The sequence below is a fragment of the Mauremys mutica genome, chromosome 2, assembly GCF_020497125.1.
Source record: "Mauremys mutica isolate MM-2020 ecotype Southern chromosome 2, ASM2049712v1, whole genome shotgun sequence".
Classification (NCBI taxonomy): domain Eukaryota; kingdom Metazoa; phylum Chordata; order Testudines; family Geoemydidae; genus Mauremys; species Mauremys mutica.
Window position 1 is genome coordinate 242,207,891 of NC_059073.1, and position 21,209 is coordinate 242,229,099.

General features: G+C 39.5%; 1 long non-coding RNA gene across 2 annotated transcripts in view; it reads right to left on the bottom strand.

Annotated features, from left to right (window-relative positions):
• Nucleotides 1-1,689: 1,689 nt before the first annotated feature.
• LOC123365038 overlaps nucleotides 1,690-21,209 on the bottom strand; it is a 205,904-nt gene continuing 186,384 nt past the window's right edge. For both annotated transcript variants that reach the window (XR_006577402.1, XR_006577403.1), the window contains exons 4-5: nucleotides 18,683-18,742; nucleotides 1,690-2,744 (exon numbers count right to left, since the gene is read on the bottom strand). This is a non-coding gene — a long non-coding RNA (uncharacterized LOC123365038). The remainder of the gene's footprint in view (nucleotides 2,745-18,682; nucleotides 18,743-21,209) is intronic.

The following is a 21,209-nucleotide window of genomic DNA, read 5'->3' on the forward strand; positions in this document are numbered from 1 at the left end:
TATTGCTGAGTCAAAAAAACCCAAAGGTTACATTTTCCCTGCTCTGCAAAAAAACACAACAAAAACTAAAAAAGGATAAAAAACAACATTTAACTCACAATAAAAAGATAATCAAATTTAGTATTTCACACTAAAGTAAAATGTACTCCAACACACACACACGGTTTTCTTTAGCTCCTTACCTCAGACTGTGGAAATGATCTCCAAGGGGATTTGGTAATTACTGCTTGTAGTGATTATTATGGACTAGATCTTGCCTTTGGGCATAGTCCTGAGCACTGAGCGTTGCAGGGGTGCGGAGAGGGAAGAATATAAACTGTATCACCTCAGCTCAAAAGTAACCCTGGGGAGGCACTGAGCCTCAGAAACATCCCCCCTCTGAGTCCTCTCCAGCTCCAGAGGGTAGTGATTTACTGCTGGTTCTCGTGTGATGGGGAGTGGAATCAAAGCTCTACCTATTACCCACTGGTCCCAGGGCCGGCTCCAGGCACCAGCCCAGCAAGCATGTGCTTGGGGAGGCCAAGGGGAAGGGGCAGCATGTTGGGCTCTTCGGCGGTGGGTCCCTCTTGGAGGGAAGGTCCTGCCACGGAAGAAGAAAGCGGCGCAGTGGAGCTGCTGCCGATCGCAATCACAGCTTTTTTTTTTTTTTCTTCGCTGCTTGGGGCGGCAAAAACCCTGGAGCTGGCCCTGATTGGTCCTATCCCACTTGCTCCAAAGTGGGGAGCAGGCAGAAGTGCAGTGTCTGCACTACGGTGCACTCAGACTCAAAGTCCTAGTAGCCTGTACAGGGCAAAAGTAGAGTTCCTACTTTCCTTTGTACCACAATTCAAGTCACAATCTACCCTTTTATATGTAGAAAATCTTACTTTCCCAAAAGCATTCCCCATAAATTCTGATCTGGTGGCCTCTGCCCTTCATTTATGGTGATCAGTGGGCTGTAAGTAGTGCTAAGTGTATACTACAAAACAATAGCAATGAATATTTTGTTTGAATCTTTAAATTAATAATCCACTTTGACCGTGTTTACGCTTTCATTAAATGTTCCAGCAAACGTGTTTACTAGAAGAAACATTTTCAAAAGCACCTAACTGACTTAATAACTTATGTCACATTGAACAAAAATATCAATGAGATTTAGGGTTCTCAGTGCATATGTCACTTTTGAAAATGGGACTTACACACTTTGGAAAATTTTACCATATACATGTGTGTATAATTAAATTTTAACATTTATTTCATGTTAGCAATAATAATAATAACCTCACATAATTATAGATGTTGATTACTGATTTTTGTGAATGGTAAAAGGTTTCAATGGAACAAGAAGTCACATGAACCTTTCCCCCAAACAGGAACCAACATTTATTCAAGCTTTGAAGAAGTTTGGTAATTTTTTTTCCAATTATTTTTCTCTTTACATTATTTTGAATGTCTTCTTTACACCAAAACTTCCACCATGGAAATGGAAATGGCAAAATAATGTAATAGTTTAAAAAACAAAACAAAGAGAAGACTTTTGTTTGAGTCCTCAGAAACGCAAACATAACGCGGCTGAAAGCCAAATAAATTTTAAAGGAATGCAGCAGAAGGTTAACTTGTTTATTGTCTCTTGGAATAAACTGAGACATTTTTCCCTATGAAGAGGCTACTGTACAGATTTTGTAGATTATACTTGGTAGTGTTGTAGATTGTATCTCTGAACAAAAGTTGAAGTTTGGCACATAAATGGTTCACGGACAACCAAGTCTTTTACCAAACAAGGTCAAGCTTGATTTTTTTTTTACATTGTATATGTGCAATTAGAGCTGGCTGAGTGAATATATTATCTAAAAGGATATATTCCTTTTTTTCCTGTTTGCAAATCATTTGGTAAAGGACTTGGATTTCTATGAATGTATTCATTGTTTGTAATTGTTCTGGGAACAGTTTTATTGCCAAATTTCAGTCTCCGGGCTGTTTTGCCAACTGTTCACTTTGACTATTCACTATACGACGTGTATGGTAATTCACCTATGTCACAGGCTGGTGCTGTTTCCTCATCGGATGATCAATTTTATAAACAGGAGAATAATGATGGGCAAATAACAAATACTGCATAGTAAATAACAAATACTTTAAAAAAAACCCCACTGATTTCTGATTCCTTCTTCCCCCAACATTCATGCAAACTTAAACCTGTTTGTGTGAATGTTCGTGAATGGCAAAACAAAGAGGCATAAATATACAGGGAAATTATTCTAAATTAGTTGTTTAAACAACCAAAAGGCAGTTTAAAGGGAAGATATTTTGTAGTGGATATCACTCACATCTAAGGAAGGACAAAGTTATTTTCTGTGCCTTGTATAAATACTGCCATCTAGACTTGTAGAAAGGACTTGTTTTAAGAACAGGTCAGCCTCATAAGATATGTGATATCCATCAGCTGTACAAAGAGTCAGACTCAGAATCAATAGGATTTCTTGGACCACACCAGCAGAAAGTAACTGAAAAATCTTGTGATACCTGATCTCTTCCCCAGCTGTGAAGACCTATTGAAGCAGCTCTACTTATAATGCATTTGTCAGAATGCTAATTGGAAAAATGACTTCATTGTATGAGTCATACAGTCACCTTTGAGGACCTTATTAGACTTAAATGAGCAGACTGAAGGCCAGGGTAATCATTCTGAGCACAGCCATATGTTGGTGAAGAAGATCCCTCGGAGACAGGGCTCATGGCCAACTGTAGATTCCTCTTCTAAAAAACTGGATTGGAGAAGGAGGTGTTTAGTGGCAAGTATACACTGAAAATGCCTGCATACATATTTTGTTCCCTTAAATGACCAGGATTAATTTAAAAAAAACTTTGATTGTAAAATTCACAGATTTGCTTAGCTGAAACATATATGTAACTTGAAACTGTGATGTTTTGAGTTTTATTGGTGATTTCTAAGATGGCAGTAGAACATACATCTGCTGTTTACAGTACAGTCCTTATCATTAGTTAGAATTCCCTGGGAACACAGAAACCTTTCACTGTTCGGTGTTTTTGTTCTGTTCTAACTTCAGAATCCAATGGCAATAAATAATTTAAAGACACTGGACAAGATTGTAGCTCTGTATGGACAACCAACATCATGGGTCACAGTACAAGAGGGAAAGTGGCTTGGTGGTGTGGAAGTACAGAAAGAACTGACAGGGATTTGTAGGGGATCTTAATGCATGACAGTCTGCGTTATTAGGGTTACAGTTAACCTAACTCTTGCTAACACAGACTGTCATGCATTAATATCCCCTACAAAACCCTGTCAGTTCTTTCTGTACTTCCACACTTCCATTACTTACTCTCCTGTGCAAGTTGACAGGATGTGGGCAGGCACAGGTGGAGAACAGGAGAAGCTCTGACTTCAGCCTCAACCCACAAAGCACTCGCCAGCACACCTGAACTGGCACACATAAACTGCTTTGCTACCATTGAGACAGGTAGCTCACAAAAGGTGAGAGAAATTTTATCTGCAAAGTAACAAGAAAATGCTTCACAGTGAATAAATCTTGATTCTTCAATCTATATGGAGGCAACATAGGCTGCCCAGCACCCATTCAAACAAGTCAGAAAGTTTATTGCAAATTTGGAGAAAATTACCTTTAAAATGAAATATGACATTTTTCAATTATTAATAGCAAAGGAGGAATTCAACTTATGTACGTTCTTAGAATGGCAAAATGAAAAGACTTTGATCATTAAGATCCAAGGAATTACCCTGCACCAAACAAAGTAACTAAAATACAAAACTGTTGAGATTACAGATTTGTTTATGTTAGCTAATCCTATTTTAAAGTTATGGGTTAAGTATTGGCATGAAAAACTGACTAGTTTGACCTTTATGAAGTTTATGCTAAATATTTATAGAAGTCTGGACTTCAAAGAAGGGCACTCTTTTCTGCTTTTTATCTCAGTTGATCAACACAAAGTCCATCTTCTATTTGACCTTGAAATATACAAGCATGAAAGAAACAGTTACAGAACTGGAAGCTTACTACAACCATGCAGAAATCAAAGAGGACGCTTTTAAAACCCTACATTCTTAGTACAATGTTTAAACTAATTTGAGAGCTGCTGAGAGCTATTTTAGTAGAGCTGCCAACAACAAACCACAGAATCCTGACATTCCCATCATCACGAGAGACAAAAATACACAATTCCTCCTTCCTGCATGATGGAAAAAAGCCCTCAGATAAACTAGATTCAAAGTAACCTTCCCATGGGGATCTATGTGATTCCAGAGGTGTGTTCTCATTGTGCTCCAGGAGTTTTATCATTGGTGATACCAAAAGTGAAAGTAGTCTAGAAAGAGAAGTCAGAATTTTTAAATTCCCATGTAACCAGCAATAAAGTTTCATTCAGTTTATAGTAGCACAAGTTTATAAAAGCCAGGAAATAATACACATCGGCCATTGCAAGTTTTGCCTTCAATGTACATATGAGTAATCCCATAAATGGGTGGGACGCTTGTTGTTTGTGCTGATCTGAGTGAAGAATATGACCCTAAAACTCAATGACTCATTGTTTAAAGAAATATAAAGTGTATTGAACACATGTTTTGGCTGGGCATTGACACTAAACTATCTAATTCTCCAAAGTTCCTGTCTTAGTATGTACTGGGTCTTAGATAAGAATTGGAATTAATTGGGGCTAATCTGTTCTTCGGTTGTTCAGAAGTCCTGTGTCATACTCAAAGATCCTCAAATATGTAAAGGGTAACAAGAAGGGTTTCTACAGGTATGTTAGCAACAAGAAAAAGGTCAGGGAAAGTGTGGGACTCTTAATGAATGGGGGACGCAATCTAGTGATAGATGATGTGGAAAAAGCTGCAGTACTCAATGCTTTTTTTGCCTCGGTCTTCACAGACAAGGTCAGCTCCCACACTGCTGTCCTGGGCAACATGGTATAGGGATGAGCAGCTCTCAGTGGTGAAAGAACAGGTTAAGGACTATTTAGAAAAGCTGGACATGCACAAGTCTATGGGTCCAGATCTAATGCATCCAAGGGTGCTGAGGGAATTGGCTGATGTGATTGCAGAGCCATTGGCCATTATCTTTGAAAACTCGTGGCAATCGGGGGGGGGGGGGAAGTCCCAGATAATTGGAAAAAGGCAAATATAGTGCCCATATTTATAAAAGGGAAGAAGGAGAACCCGGAGAACAACAGACTGGTCAGCCTCACCTCAGTCCCTGGAAAAATCATGGAGCAGATCCTCAAGGAAACCATTTTGAAGAACTTGGAGGAGAGGCAGATGATCAGGAACAGTCAACATGGATTCACCAAGGGCAAGTCATGCCTGACTAACCTGATTGCCTTCTATGATAAGATAACTGGCTTTGTGGATACGGGGAAAGCAGTGGATGTGATATATCTTGACTTTAGCAAAGCTTTTGACATGGTCTCCCACAGTATTCTTGCCAGAAAGTTTAAAAAGTTTGGATTGGATGAATGGAGTATAAGGTGGATAGAAAGCTGGCTACTTTGTTGGGCTCAATGGGTAGTGATCAATGATTCGATGACTAGTTGGCAGCTGGTATCAAGCAGAGTACCTCAGGGGTCGGTCCTGGGGCTGGTTTTGTTCAACATCTTTATTAATGATCTGGATGATGGGATGGACCGCACCCTCAGAAAGTTTGCAGATGACACTAAGCTGGAGGTGGAGAGGTAGATATGCTGGAGGGTAGGGATAGGGTTCAGAGTGACCTAGATGAATTGGAGGATTGGGCCAAAAGAAATCTGATGAGGTTCAACAAGGAGAAGTGCAGAGTCCTGCACTTAGAATTGAAGAATCCCATGTACTGCTACAGGCTAGGGACTGACTGGCTAAGCAGCAGTTCTGCAGAAAAGGACCTGGAGATTACAGTGGATGAGAAGCTGGATATGAGTCAGCAGTGTGCCCTTGTTGCTAAGAAGGCTAATGGCATATTGGACTGCATTAGTAGGAGTATTGCCAGCAGATCGAGGGAAGTGATTATTCCCCTCTATTCGGCACTGGTGAGGACACATCTGGAGCATTGTGTCCAGTTTTGGGTCCCCCCACTACAGAAAGGATGTGGAAAAATTGGAGAGTCTCCAGCGGAGGGCAACAAAAATGATCAGAGGGGCTAGGGCAAATGACTTACGAGAGACTGAGGGAACTGGGCTTGTTTAGTCTGCAGAAGAGAAGAGTGAGGGGGGAATTTGATAATAGCCTTCAACTACCTGAAAGGGAGTTCCAAAGAGGATGGAGCTCGGCTGTTCTCAGTGGTGCCAGATGACAGAACAAGGATCAATGGTCTCAAGTTTCAGTGGGGGAGGTCTAGGAAATTAGGAAACACTATTTCACTAGGAGGATGGTGAAGCACTGGAATGGGTTACCTAGGAAGGTGGTGGAATCTTCATCTGTAGAGGTTTTTAAGGCCCAGCTTGAAAAGCCCTGGTTGGGATGATTTAGTTGGTGTTGGTCCTGCTTTGAGCAGGGGGTTGGACTAGATGACCTCCTGAGTTCTCTTCCAACCCTAATCGTCTATAAATCTATTATCCAGCAACTTCTTCAAACAATTTCCTGTTTATAAGAGTTAAGTTCATCCAGTCAGGGAACAGAAAAGCTGCTATATCACTTATGACCAAACAAATCTCTTTTGTTTTCCACTGCACTGAATGTGTCATGATCAAACAATAACAAACTAGGAAGAAAAAAGTGTGAGAAAAGCCTTTGAAGTCCACTTGCACTCACATTTCTGTTGATGGACTAGATCTGGCCCCAACAAAAAGCTGCATCACAGTAATTAGTTGCCAACTTTGTTGAAAGTTTCTGGAGACAGACCAATGGCTCAAAGTTCATGTAGTTTCCATGGCCAGACCCCTCACCTCCAGAGATGGTCATTCCAGGTAATCACAGTGTGGCAGCAAGATAGTGCAGTTTGCCTTTTCACTTTTGTGACAAATACACCCCTGTATTCAATAATATCATGGTAACATTAACATTACAGAGGAACATAAGAACAGCCATACTGGGTCAGACCAATGATCTGTCTAGCCCAGTATCCTATCTTCCAATAGCCAGTGCTAGGTACTTCAAAGGAAATGAACAGAACAGGCATTCATCAAGTAATCCATCCCCTGTTGTCCACTCCCAGGTTCTGGCAATCAGAGGTTAGGGACACCCCGAGCATGGGATTGCATCCCTAAGTATCTTGGCTAATTGCAATTGATATACCTATCCCCAATTAATTTATCTAGTTCTTTTCTGAACCCCATTATAGTTTGGCCTTCACAAGATCCCTGGGAAATGAGTTCCACAGGTTGACTGTGCATTGAGAGAAGAAGTACTTCCTCTTGTTTGTTTTAAGCCTTTTGCCTATTAATTTCATTGGGTGACCCCTGGTTCTTGTGTTATGTGGAGGGGTAAATATTCCTTATTCACTTTCTCCACACCAGTCTAACATATCCTCTCTTAGTCATCTGTTTTCCAAGCTGAAATTTCCCAGTTTTTAAACTCTCCCCTCGTACAGAAGCTGTTCCATACACTTAATCTTTTTGTTGCCGTTCTCCATACTTTTTCCATTTCTAAAATATATATTTTTGAGATGGGGTGACCATCTAAAAATTTTATCCTGCCCTGAGTGCAGGCGACTGGACTAGAAGAGCTCTCAAGGTCACTTCTAGTCCGACTATTCTATGAGAACTGCATGCAGTATTCAAGGTTTCAGAGTAGCAGCTGTGTTAGTCTGCATCCGCAAAAAGAACAGGACTACTTGTGGCACCTTAGAGACTAACAAATTTATTTAAGCATAAGCATAAGTATTCAAGGTGTGGGCGTACCATGGATTTATATAGTGGCATTATGATATTTTCCGTTTTTTATTATCTATCCATTTCCTAATGATTCCTAACATTCTGTTCGCTTTTCTGACTGCTGCTGCACATTGAGTGGATGTTTTCAGAGAATTATCCACAATGACTCCAAGATCTCTTTCTTGAGTGGTAACAGCTAATTTAAACCCCATCATTTTATTTGTATAGTTGGGGTTATGTTTTCCATGTGTATTACCTTACATTTATCAACACTGAATTTCATCTGCCATTTTGTTGCCCAGTCACCCAGTTGTCAAGTTATGAAATTCCCCCATATAATATTAAAGGCATATGTTGAAACTCATGAAGCCTTGATTAGGCACAACTGGTCAAGCAGGTCTTAAACAAAGGACTGTGTGGTTACCTCAATTTGCATATAAACTGTAAACAGAATCCTCAGACAGCGAGGGGGAAAAGAAAGGGGACAAAGGAAATCTGGGGACAAAGAAAACAGCATGAAGCTTCTTTCCTACTAGACTCTATGTCTTCTTCTGCTCAACTGAATAGAACTTTATGAGGGGCAAACACCCTGTTCACTTCCCTCTTTGTAGCTAAGATGACAAAAGAAACAGCTGTTGAACATTGGGGGAGCGGTCTGGACCCAAAAAGTTTAGTCAGTTATGCTGTTAGAAGGATGTGGCAAGGACTATACTTTGAATCAAGTATACTTTGTTAAGTTCGGCCCTAGGAAGTGTTTTACCTTTATTTTTCTTGTACTCATTTCTGATGTTTATGCCCTATTATTTGTGCTCACTTGAAATCTCTTTGACGTTAAATAAACTTATTTTATTCTTTCATTGAAACTAATCCAGTGTGTTTAAGTCCTACCACGAAAAACGTAATTATTAGAAATAATGATAATCAACATGGGAGAACAAGCACAAATATAATGCGACTGGATCCCATTTAATCAACATGGCACCTTTAACATGTCATATTTTAAAGAAAAAAATGATTTTTTTTTAAATTCCATTGCCATTAGTGAAGCTTCTTCTAGATTCACAGCAGTGAATTATCATTTCTTAGACTGGTTTGCCAATATTTCTCATAGTTTTCACTGTAACAAGCAACACTGTTCAAATACCCAGTGTACCCTACTCTAGAACATGTGCATCATTTGCTACACGTAATTTATCGATGAAAGTGCTTTAGTTTTATCAATAAAATTTGACTTGGACTTGAACATTTTAGAACTGTTTTATGAAGTTTCAATTTGTCTTCAATTACACTATTTGCCTATATTATCTCAAATAATATTAACAACGGTTGTGCATCATTTCAAATGCATTTTAATAGGGCCATCATTCTGGTTAATTTTTCCTGTCCTCTTGGCAAAAATTAAATATTTATCTATATGAATAAATATTTCTCTTACCTTTTGTTATCAGAAAGGATGCACACAGCTGACACTTTCTATATATTTCTCTAGCATGTATTTTATAAATTCTTGGTTCCTCCACTGTGCAACTAGTAGCATAAGAAAGTAACACCTCATAATAGAATGGTGCAAAATTTTTTGGCCCAAACTTTTTTTGGGACAGACAAATGCAGATTGGGGTTGACCAAAACACTTTGCGAATTTGTGTCAATTTTGGTGAATTGTTTTGGTCAAAGGGAAAGAAGAAAAAATTCAGAAATGTCAAAACAGTTCATTTAAACATTTTCAAAATGAAACATTTCAATTTCAGTCTAGTAAGTGTGCTCAGAGCTTGTCTACTGGATTAGATCCCTAAAGGTGAGCCACAGAATGGCCAGAGGAGGATCTCCCTCATAAATTTTAGCCCAGTGTTTAGAGCAGGGCCGGCTTTAGGATGTGTGGGGCCCAATTCGAAAGAGCTGCTACCGAAATGCCGCTGAAGATGGAGGCAGCTCAATCAGTTGCTACTGTTTCCGGCAGCACTTCAGCAGAGGGTGCGGGGCCCCTCTTCCAGACGCTGCAGGGCCCGATTCCCAGGAATCGGGGGAATCGCCCTAAAGCCGGCCCTGGTTTAGAGCACCCACTTGAGATAAAAGAGACTCCTGGTTCAGGGCCCCCCTCCACTTGAGGGGAAGAAGGGATTTGAACTGGGATCTGCCACCTGTCAGCAGAGTATGGTATTCAATGGACTATGGGATATTCTGAGGTGGGTTTCCCCATCTTTCCTGTTAAAGCTGTTCCACTATGGATACATAATTTTTAAAAGTCATCCAAGCAGGGGGATGGATCCAGGGTCTCCCACGAGTTATCCTACCCCGAGACTCCAGAGTCACTCATGCTTTCTCTCTCTGGCCCAGTGATTTTTTTCATTATTTATTCACAGTGAACAACTTCAAAAGGAGAAACGGAAGGAACCCCACCTCAGAATATCCCATAGTTCAGGGAGAGGGCACTCATCTGAGAGGTGGCAGATACCACTTCAAATCCCTTCTACCCCTCAAGTGGAGAGGGGACTTGAACTGGGGAACTCTCACATCCCATGCATGCTGGCTTTTTAAAATCCAATTCTGAGGAACCTCTCTTTCCCCATTCATGCTTAGCTAGGAACCTAACTCTGACTTTGTGAATTCCAATGATTTTCTAGTCTCCTAAAAGTTCGGCGTGGCAGTTCTCATTCCTATGTTTCATTGTGAATCTCACCTTAAGTGTATTGCAGCATTTTAATTTACTTTTCTGTTACCTCCACTTCCGAGATATTAAACACCAAATACTTTCCTTTGCTGTTGTAATTCCATTGACTTCAGCAAAACTATGCCAATTAATAGCAGCCAGAGATCTGGTCCTAACTGTTTGACTAATCCCATTGCAATCAAGTGACCATCTTGCCTTCTCAAAATTTAGAATGTGCATAAGCAGCTGCAGGACTGGGGTTTTACATGTTACATGAGTGAAAGGAGAAACAGTCTGTTTGACTTGGAATATAAAGCTATATAATGAAAGCACCTCCACATCATTGTAATTTTCTAGAGTTGTATACTTTAGTCTTAATTTTCATAGCAGTTGCTCTGATTTATACATTTTAATTTTTTTGTTATTTCTTTTTTTGCTGACAGTTTATTATCGGTATATATTTTTAGTATTTTTTCTTTGGAATTTTTTTAAATTGACAAGATTTCATCTGTTTGTTAAAGAGAACCAGCTGTTTTCTTCTAAGATAATTTTCTGAAGCTGTTGTGTGCCATAATTACACAGCAATTACACAGCAATATCCATAAAGGCAGATGAGGATTCTATGTGTCCTTCTAACTCATTAGAAGTCGCAAAAATGATAGATGCAGCCTATCCAACTTGACTATTGCCCTCTGTTGGCACACTGAAGTCCTGTCAAAGCCCAGAAAACAAGAGCAATAAGTATGAAGATAAAACCTTTGAAAGAGAATAAATTCCAGTCCTGGTCATGGAGTGAAATGATTGTGAAGTTGCAGAAGGTTTTTAAAGGCATGTTTGTTTTAATTTTAAAAAATTGGAGTGTTAAAAAAAGTTTTTAATACTTGCAAATTATGTATGATTTGGACTCTGCTTTATGAAAAAGTCCCCTCTCCCTCCTTATCTCCAGTTCATTTGAGCAATACCTTCTTTCCAATTTAACCTCATTCATATTCATTCACTCCTCTTACAAGTACCTTTCATTGGTATACTGCAGTATGTCTAAAGACTAGGCCAAAGTCTGATCTCAATTGCTCTGGATTTACACAGATGTAACTGAGAGCAGTATCTGGCAACATCATTTTAGAATATCCAGGAATTTTCAAATTTTATAACCATGGTGATAAAAGCTGAGGGTCTGAGTCTGAGAATCAGGACTAATGCCATTCAAGTCAACAGGGAGGAAGTGAGATCAGAATCAGGCCTCAAATATTTTTGCTGGAAAAAGAGATTCATTTCAACTGGTTTGCTGAGGAAGGTTTTTATATTTTTTGGCAAAATAGCATAGTAATTCAAGCTTTTCCTATTTAGGGTGTGGGTTTGGTGACTATAGGGTCCTACATTAAGAGCGTGATCCAATACCCAATTAAATCAGTGGAAAAACATCCATTGAATTCAATGTACTTAGGAGCAGACAGAGATTCTGAGTTTCTCTAGGGCCTTGCAAGTTTTAACACAAGATGTAAAGTGGAGAAAAGACACAAATCCACTAGTTTCTCTTACATAGACTCAGACTTTAAGGTCAGAAGGGACCATCATGATCTAGTCTGACCTCCTGCACATTGCAGGCCACAGAACCTCACCCATCCACTCCTGTAATAGACCCATAACCTCTGGCTGAGTTACTGAAGTCCTCAAATCATGATTTAAAAACTCCTGTCCCACTAGCAGTCTCATGGCTTCTGGAAGATCTCGCTTGGATTAATGCTTCAGCTTTTTCTCATTCCCCATACCATCACTTCCAACCAGAGCTGGGAACTACAAGGTTTTCAAAACATTTATTTTGGCAAGGGTAGCAGGAAATATTCTGGTTTTGTAGCCAGCGGGGCAACCAAAGGGTACAAGGCTCTTATTAACCCTCTACTGCCTTTCAACAAACAGAACCTTTGTAAACTGTGAAGTTAAACAGAAGTCAGGCTTTAGTCTCAACACTGAACAGGGATCCCCTTTACACCTGTCTCATTTTCAATGACATCGTTGGCTGTTATAACACCCATAATTGGTTTTCAAATTGTAGAATTTCAAGACTGATGTCAGTTTTAGAAGTTGAGAGTTAAAAACTATCTTTATTTGCCCATTAAAACAAACCATGGAATTAATTTTCTGAGACTCTCTAAGCATGTTGACAGCTAGGACAGCCAGGGAGGAAGCTTTAGAGATAAGAATGACTGCTCATTTAACATCATTATCTTCTCATGATACTACTCAAGTTGCCTTTTTTCCACTTCTTCAGTAACAATGTCTTCATTTTTCTGCCTTTTTTTTTTTTAAACAACACAAACATACACCATGGAAAGTTGCACTCAGTACATTATCCAAATTATGGAAAAGGAAACTTTATCCAGATACAATGTTGTGACATCTCGCTTTAAGAGACACCTCTTTTCTTTCTGCTTTTGCAAATGTATTGCCAGATTTCTATTGCCATGCATGGCAGCACTTTCAATAAGAAGCACAACTGTATAATTTCCAAAGTGGTGTATTTTCTCTCCCGAAATTCCATTTTGCGATTATAGGCTGAACAGTGTTGATTAGCTTTTAGCACAGTGTTTGACAATGGTTCTGCAATCATTTCCCACAGTTCATACCAAGTTTGTATGCAGAAAGCCAGTCAAGTTTCTTTAGTATGACAAACACTTGATGAGTTGGAGTAGCAGCTTTTAATCTGTTAGTCTAGTAAAATATCTCACTTTTGATGCCACATACAATTTTTCTGTAATCTTCTGTCTCTTTCTTCTAGATCTACTTTTCATTCAATTTTCCATTATTTGGCTGCATTTTTGTTCTTATTTATTGTAACACTAAAGTAGATAACAATGTGGCATTACTTGATTATAACTAGTATTTAAAATGTTGCATTTTTCAACGCCCTTGTGATGAATCTGTAGGTGTTACACTTTACATTAAAGCATCACTTTGTTCTGCTGGCTCAGTTCTGACTATTTTGTGCTACTGACACTGTATTTGTGTAAAACATTATAACTAGGAAAATAAAATTCACCTAATGATACTGAGATACATTTTTGAATGTTGCAGAGAAGATTTTATGCATGCACAAGAACTACTGAAAACATGTTAATGAGTGCATACATCTCCAGTAAAACATGCAGCACTTAGAACATTTCGATTATTTCCACATTTACTGAACCTCAGACATTTTGACATAAAACTGGGCTGGTGATTTGTTGAACATGTTTCAAAGCGGTAACGGGGAGAACAAGCACAAATATAATGTGACTGGATCCCATTTAGGAAAAGTATTGTCCTGAACTCCTTTTAAACAACCATATATTAAGTACATAATATGAGTGTTAAACACCAGGTGCTTAAAAATTATAATGTAAGGTAATTTTACTGATGTGCAAAGTGATGCTCATTTTATCTTTTTACCTTTAATTGTTTTTAAATCCAAGTTTGAATACCCCTCTCTCCAAGAAGTATAACAGAAACAGAAACTGAGGGCAAGTTAGTGCACAGCAAGCACTAAGGCAGTGGTTCCCGAACTTTAACAACCTGTGAACCCCTTTCACTAAAATGTCATCTCGCGAACCCCTCCTAAAAATGAATATTTCCAGGGATTTTCTCCTTTACCTGAGTATAAATTATAAAAACCATGATCTTGGAAATATAAAATTTGTTTTTATGACATGCTTATTACACACTTTATTATTAATTATTATTTATCATTATAGTATTTTTATCACATTATGAAAATGGCAACACTCTTCCAAGATCTCACTCTCGTAGCTTGTATCACTTTGAATAAGCCTGTTATTAGACAAGGCTCCTATGTTCCATTAAGGAGTATCAGATGTAAAACAGCATGAAGGTATTTAAGAAGCCAACTCAAGGAGTTCCTCCTACACAAGCATTCAAGTCTTGAGCAGTCCAGGCAAACAACGCACGTTACAACAAATCTTAGCTGCCTATTTAATTTTAAAAAACAGCAAAGTATATCCATCTCTCTTTCCATTTCTCATAAGGAGTCTTGAAGTTTAATCCAAAATATTGAAATGTCATTCTGAAAATATTGAAACAAAATGATATTGATTTAACATGAGACATGAATGTCAATTTTGAGCATTTTAAAAAACATTTTGCATATTTTTAAATACAATTGGAGGATATTTTGAAACAAAAAGTCGTTTTAATCCAAAATATTGAAATGTCATTTTGAAAATATTGAAACCAATTTTTTGCCCCAGATCCCTAAAGGGCCCCCTCAAGGATTGAACTCACAATGCTGGGTTTAGCAGGCTAATGCTCAACCCACTTTACTTTTTTGCCTTATATAGTGTTGCATTTTTGGCTCCCTGTAGCTAAATAACCACAATTGCTGTAAATTCCAAACTTAACACGCATACACGTTATTATAGCACGTAAGACATGGGGCCTGATCCTTCATCATTAAAGTGAATGGCAGCAGGAGCAGGACGACTCTGGTCTACTTTTCAAATCTGACTTGCTTAGGCATTAGTCCCCTTTTTCATCATATCTTAAAAAGCTCCATTCAGAAAATATTACCACAGATTCACTAATTACTGCCATTTTCCAGTGCTGCCTTGTCTACATTTCTGTTTCTTGCCTATAGCCCTTGGCAGCCACTCATCCTTGATGTGAGCATCTGAGGATACTGGTGATAAAATTTTAGGGGCTTGGTCCTTAGCCAGTGTACTTTGGTGTAACACCATTGACTTGAATGAAGTTATGTCAGTTTCCATCAGCTGAGGATCCAGGCCTAGATAGCTAACTTTCTGTTTGTTTCCATCAGCCTGCTAGTAATATACCTAAATTGGGTCATTTGCATCCATAGATTATTGTACCCACATCTGAGTATATATAAAAAAATGACAGGTTGAGTTTAGGCTCATCTTAAAATTTGTTTTAGTGAAATTTGTAATGAAGGTTCCAGATGTGCAACAATCTGGATGTCATTCAGCAGCACAGGGTATTTTTTCCTTTGGAAGGATTTCATTAAGAACATGTTGCTTGCTAACATCCTAACACATGATAAAGGATTATTTTCTTGTTTATTTTAAACTCAACTGTTGTTGTATTGCTGCCACACACATATCAGAGGATGTTATATATATGTACAATATATTGGGTTCAGACACTATCAGTTTCATTATTTCTGGATTAGGATTTGTCTTTTAAATTCACAGCTTCTGTCAACTGCAATCATTTTCTGGCTGCCTTTATACACAAGATCAATGGTCTCAGACCACAGGTTTCTTCTAATGCCATCCCAAAGCTGATGGCATTTCTGGTCCTTTATTGCCTTCTAACATATCAGTACAATTTTTCCCCTGTTCCTGAGGCTGAGTTGACTGAAGTTACATCCTGTCACGTGTGAGTTGACCAGGACCTTCATGGTTTATTTGTGATTAAGAGGTTATGTCTCTCCTGCTCTAGGAATAACAGTTTTGACTATTCCTTTAAAGAAAGTCTCATCATTTCAGACTATTTGTCTGAGTACCTCTTTGTTGGCAGTCTCCCAGTTCTGCACAAGATTTTCCAGTAAGTGGTGGGAAACCAGCATGGACTTTATTTAAGAAACACTTCTGGATACATTCCGGTCTGATCTTGGATTGTCACTACGCAAAGTCAGCCCTAGTGTAAAATGAAGTTCATAATTCACTATTTTGGAATAGTGGATAGTTTGTCATTTCTGGACCATGGGCCTTGGTATACATACAGATGGTCTCTTGTGCATAGGCACAGAGGTGATGCTGTATGTATCTCATTGCAGGATCAGGGCCTCAATTTGTGACTTTTGGAGAGCAAAACTCCACTACTGCAGAAATGCAATGTGAAGTTCACAGCTATCTTTATGGGAGTTCATGCTATATCGCTTCTCTGTGTCACTATGCTTCACAGAACTATTAAGTAGGTCTGTTAATTGAGGTGGGGGTTGGTTGGTGGGTTGTTGTTTTTTTTGTTTGTTTGTTTGTTTTTGCATTCAGCTGTTATCCACATAGTCATAATCTGGGACTGATCCTTCACCTTTTACTCTCCTGAGTAATCCTTACTTACATGAGAAGCCTTGCTGAAGTAAATGACACTACTCACATCAGTAATGGTGGTAGGATCAACCAAATTTCTAGTGGACACAAAGTCAGCATAGGAGCATTATGTCAATGATGCTGGAAAAATTTGAAAAGTCTTACATGCATACAACTTGGCTGTGACTAACTGCTGAAAAGGCTGCTTGGCGGCTAAGTGAATAAATAAGAAGAGCTTCCCATATTTGCCTTTTGATAGGAGTAAATGTTATGCCAGGAAAAATCTATAAAGCATCTTGGTGGTGTCCAGAAGCATAAGATTTCTTTTTACTCAACACATCTCTACAACCACTAGGTCATCTTTTTCTGAAAACCACCTTAGAATTATTGCCCTGATGAGGTGTTCTGCTACCCAGGACAGTGCTATGACCTTCATCCAGGCATTCATCACAAGCAGGCTTTATTATTGCAATGTTCTTCATGCCAACTTTCCTGTAAATGCTCTGCATTCACTTCAGCATTTTCAGTCATATCTCTAAGACTGGTTGCCTAAATCATCTGATCACATCACCTCTATGCTCTGCCTATTGCATTGGCTCTAAGTGCATCAATGCAATGATTTTTAAATCTCGGATTTAACCCATAAAACACTGCCTGGTGTGATCTCTTTAGCTAGAGGAGCGACCACTTGACTTGAATGATTTGCTGATTTCAGAGAGATTTAAGCATCAACGTAAGTGCTTTGCTGAATCAAAGCCTCAGTCCCAAGTTTGGCTGAATATATTTAGAACAGGATAAAGAAGGGTTTTCTTGAAAAGAGGGGCAGAGGTCTTAAAGATATACTACACAGAAGAGCCCTGATTCAGCAGTCCATCCCTACTTGAGAACATCATTTTATTTTAGGCAATACCGAAGTCCTACTGAAGTCCCATTCAATAGGACTTAAGAACCTGCTTAAAGTTGACAAGATGGTGGAACACTTTGCTGAACCGAGCCAAGGAATTCAAGGCAGCATTCCCCAAAGGGCATGCAAGGACAAAAACAACAGTGTAGGAGATGGCCTTCACTTCCATCATCCCCTTTGAAAAGATCATCTCCCTTTTAAAGAGTCCCTTCTTTCCCTGCTAGAGGGTCATCTGCTCCTACTTTTCCAGGACCTGACTGTAAGCAGAGGTGTGGCATTAAGACAAGACAGTAGCTAGTCTCAACCTGCAAACATAGAATCCTATGGGAAGTGACTTGTCAACTGCTATCCCATCTGTTATTTCTCTTTCTCAGGTTGGATGCTGCTTTTCCTAGGGTGGCAGCTACATCTACTGTTGCAGCCATACTCTAAAGTGGGACCCAGAGCACTGAGATGCCCACCCATCTTCATAGGAAGCTGGGCTCAGTGGCCTAAAATCAGCATGTCCCAAGAGTTTCCACAAAGTGGTATCTGAGATTACAATAATCCCCTCTATAATTAGCATAGGAGATGTGTGTTAACTATGTGGTTGCAATTGGCCAACACTGACCTTGACAAATGCTGACTTTGATTGCTTCTCTTGTACACATCCCCAGTACTCTGAGCTAAAGTGACCCAACCAAAAAATGAAATGAAGGATTAGTTGACGAGACATATTTATCTCAGAGACAGGGAAATGATGGGACAGGCTCAATAATGAGAATGTTGTAATCCAACCAAAGTATAAAATGTGATCAGAAAAGTAAAGCTAGCTAGTCAGCCTGTTAACAAATATAAGATTTACTCTTCTTTATTTAAACAATGTAATGTATCCAGAAACTTTGGAAAAAACAAAGCCAATAATACTTCGATTCATTAGTTCCAAAGAAATACATGCTAAAGTTAAATTATTAGCTGGTTAAGCTAATTAAGGTTTAGATTACAAATCCTTTGATTTAATTGATTTGCCAGCAATCATAGCCTTGGTTTATTTTATACTTAACACTGAGGTGCTCTGTACAGGGACAAACAGACTAAGCAATTATTCCGAGCTATGTATGGAATTGATCTTACTGTTTCAAAAGATGTCTCAGTTGGTTCGTGGTTGGTGACATTCACCCCGTGCAGAGAGCCAGCACAAGACTTATGCACCAATTTAGTCCCAATTAAGACTATTTAGAGAAGTTAAATGGGATTTAAGTGGCCCACAAGCCTTTTGCAGGTCTTCTGATAGGGTGGGGAGATGAACTTTACCTTGACTTCATGGCTGCCGAGGTGCTCACCCATCCAAAATGTTTTGCCAAGCTACAATACCTGGAAGGAAAAAGGAATCATAGTTTAGAGGATGCAACTCCACTCTGTAGTTAACCTATTCTGAATACAGTTGGTTGGGGTTGAAGTCTGCATGGGGTGACCATTCTTTCCAATTAAAATAAAGGCCACGTGTTTTACTCCTGCCCTCTTTTTTTCTGCTCTTTACTGAGCCTTAGGCACAAAAACTCTTGGGTTGCTTGTGGGGCATTCCTCTCCCTTACCAGTGTGTTACGACCACCTTCAGAGCGCTGCCTTTTGGTCCTGGAAGCATGCTGCTCACAGCACCCACTCTGACTCTCCCAGTCAGTTACCCAAATCCGAGTAGTTCAGAACACATCTCCCACCCATGACTTTCACATGTGTGTGAGTGTGTGGGGGGGAGGGGTCTGTATAGTAATGCTTTTTTCAGCGTGTAATGAACTTCCTTAGTTCATGTCCCCTCTGGTCCTGATAGGTTTTTCTTGCTCGTGGTCAGGAGGCTCCCCAGACCCCCTTCCTGGAGCTGTATTTTAAACAGTCACTCTCCCCATCAATCCTAGAGCTGCCTTGTGATATAGGGAGTCCCTCTCCTGAAGGCAGAAGTCCCCAGACAACTGCAGGGCCTTCTCCTTCAGCTAGCTCCTTTCCCCCGTCAGCCCTCAGACTCAGAGGATTCAGCAGGCAGTTTTGTGCTGATGTCTCTCAGATATCTTGGTTGAGACAACTGGCTGGGAGAACCTACTCTGTAAGGTTTCCAATACTGGATCCTTAAAGGAACGATAATGAGATCTCCTCCCAAACTGTATTTATTCCCAAGACTACTTCCTCTCTACCAATATCTCCTATGTCCTTGTATATATCAGACCTACCAAAATCTTAAAAATGGCTATACAATGTGGTGGGGGTGGGCTGACCTCTAGGCACCACTACCCTTAAGGGGGGCAGACTACTCCATTGCACAGGGGGTTAGGTCTTAAAATCAGCAAGCGAGCCAACAATAGCATCAAAATTCTATATACTCTTTTAAATCTACTCTCTCTCTCTCACTGTGAGCAATTTGGACTAATCATTAAAATACGGCCAGAAAACCAGAAATTGCCATAGCAAAAGAGGAGCCAAAGACAAAAATGAGTAATCATCAATCCCCTCCCTTCCGAATAAAGAAATGAGTAATCATCAATCCCCTCCCCTTGCCCTATGCTGCTTATAAGCTAAGCAGGGGCCATGGCTGCAGCTCTCCTTCCTCTTTTATCCCTCCCCCTGTGTACTTCTGCCATGGTGAATCTTTCCCTGGAGCTCCCACATTCATTGTTGCAAACATGCAGCCCCCTCCAGAATTTTTGCACTACCTCACCTAAGCACAGGCAAAATAACGGGAGCTTTGCATTCCTTGCCAGCTCTGCAGTTCATGGGCCAGCCCTACCCTCTCCAGCCATGAGGTTGGAGGGTGAAGAAACAATACATTGATAGACTCCCTCATCTCTTCCAGCAGCCGCACTAGAAAGGAAAGTGTCTTCTTGAAATGCCTGAGTAAAGGTTACTTCCCCCAACTACAGGCCTTGTTAGAGAATGCCATGGGTGAAACTATAGAAGAGGGAGTTTTTAGAGGCTTTGACTATGTAGAATCTGAGCCCTCAGACAAAATTGCAGGAGTTTGTTTATTGCAAATGAACCCCACAGAAGTCATCCACCACTGTCCACACTGCTATACTTGCAGAAAGTGGTATACTATCTTCAATGGTCTATAAGTTTTTAGGACATTGATTCTGTGTCTCATCAAAAGATCACACCTAAAACAGTGGCACGGGAACCCTAACACTGTGCTGAGGGCATTATTTCAATACTGACTCAAAGGAGAGAATCCAACTCGCTGAACCACCAACATGATTTCCTGCCACACCTTGATTTTCTCTAGTGCTCTTCTCTGCTATCAAAGTACTCATCCAGCCTGACCCTACTAATCTTGTAAGTACAAAAAGGATTAGATAGACACCCCTGGCTGAACTCCCACCAGACAAATGTCTGAGGTTACCAGGCTCAAAATGTTATAGCTCCAGCTTCCTTGAAGCAGAGAACCATGAAACTACATCTTTGCTTTTGTTTTCCCTCAACCTATTAGGCTTTGTGTTAGCCTCCACATTTAGACAATAATCAACAATGAAAAAACTCTTATTCCTTTCCCTGGATTGAATCAAAGTGCAGACCCATCACGTACAGTGTAGTACCCAATTCCATGGTCAAATAAAATACGAGAATACTATTGCTATACAACTCAAATTAACAGCAGTTTTTTAAAAAGAAAATCCAACAAGATAGTTGTCTTCTTTGTAGTAAACCAAAATTAAAGAAACATTCCCAATGTCTTCAGTTAAAGTCAGCAATAGAAAAGAAAGATAAATCAACCTTCAGGTATTCTGCAACTAAAGGAACTGTGGTTTTCCAAATAAATATGGGTACTCATGTTCTTGCATTTTAACGCATAGTTTAT